This window comes from Mizuhopecten yessoensis, unplaced genomic scaffold (assembly GCF_002113885.1).
Source record: "Mizuhopecten yessoensis strain PY_sf001 unplaced genomic scaffold, ASM211388v2 scaffold5547, whole genome shotgun sequence".
In the NCBI taxonomy this organism is placed as follows: Eukaryota; Metazoa; Mollusca; class Bivalvia; order Pectinida; family Pectinidae; genus Mizuhopecten; species Mizuhopecten yessoensis.
In genome coordinates this window covers 666,373-668,049 of record NW_018406103.1, presented here as the reverse complement: position 1 = coordinate 668,049, position 1,677 = coordinate 666,373, and positions in this window count along the sequence as shown.

The window sequence follows — 1,677 nt, the reverse complement described above, 5'->3', positions numbered from 1 at the left end:
CCTCAAACCAGACTTAGACATTTTGACAGATAGATGTCTGGTGTTTGTAGCCCGAGTGTCCTCTGGCCCTGACATCAGACTTAGACATTTTGACAGATAGATATCTGGTGTAAGTAGCCCGAGTGTCACCTGGCCCTGACATCAGACTTAGACATTTTGACAGATAGATATCTGGTGTAAGTAGCCCGAGTGTCACCTGGCCCTGACATCAGACTTAGACATTTTGACAGATAGATATCTGGTGTAAGTAGCCCGAGTGTCACCTGGCCCTGACATCAGACTTAGACATTTTGACAGATAGATATCTGGTGTAAGTAGCCCGAGTGTCCCCTGGCCCTGACATCAGACTTAGACATTTTGACAGATATAGGTCTACAAGAGGCTGGAAATGATATATCAATACATACTTGAATTTTACTTCATATTATCTGCGAAATGTGACGAAAGTTTGAATTCGCCACAAAATTCTATCTAAATATAAATGATCAATGTGATCTGGGATCTTTTAACGTCTTTGTTGAAAACAGAGTTGTTTTTGTGATTACAAAATTCTGCTGATGACACAAACTGAGGGACAATGTAGGAGCTGATGACACACACTGTCAAACTGAGGGACCATGTAGGAGCTGATGACACACACTGTCAAACTGAGGGACCATGTAGGAGCNACTGTCAAACTGAGGGACCATGTAGGAGCTGATCACACATTGTCAAACTGAGGGACCATGTAGTAGCTGATGACACACACTGTCAAACTGAGGGACAATGTAGGAGCTGATGACACACACTGTCAAACTGAGGGTCCATGTAGGAGCTGATCATACACACTGTCAAACTGAGGGGCCATGTAGGAGCTGATCACACATTGTCAAACTGAGGGACCATGTAGTAGCTGATGACACACACCGTCAAACTGAGGGACAATGTAGGAGCTGATGACACACACTGTCACACTGAGGGACCATGTAGGAGCTGATCACACACCCTGTCAAACTGAGGGACCATGTAGGAGCTGATGACACACACTGTCACACTGAGGGACCATGTAGGAGCTGATCACACACCCTGTCAAACTGAGGGACCATGTAGGAGCTGATCACACACTGTCAAACTGAGTGACCATGTAGGAGCTGATGACACACACTGTCAAACTGAGGGACAATGTAGGAGCTGATCACACACCCTGTCAAACTGAGGGACCATGTAGGAGCTGAACACACACTGTCAAACTGAGGGACCATGTAGGAGCTGACCACACACACTGTCAAACTGAGGGACCATGTAGGAGTTGATCACACACAGGGTCAAACTGAGGGACCATGTAGGAGCTGAACACACACTGTCAAACTGAGGGACCATGTAGGAGATGATGACACACACTGTCAAACTGAGGGACCATGTAGGAGCTGATCACACACTGTCAAACTGAGGGACCGTGTAGGAGCTGATCACACACCCTGTCAAACTGAGGGACTATGTAGGAGCTGATAACACACACTGTCAAACTGAGGGACCATGAAGGAGCTGATGACACACTGTCAAACTGAGGGACCATGTATGAGCTGATCACACACACTGTCAAACTGAGGGACCATGTAGGAGCTGATGACACACTGTCAAACTGAGGGACCATGTATGAGCTGATCACACACACTGTCAAACTGAGGGACCATGTAT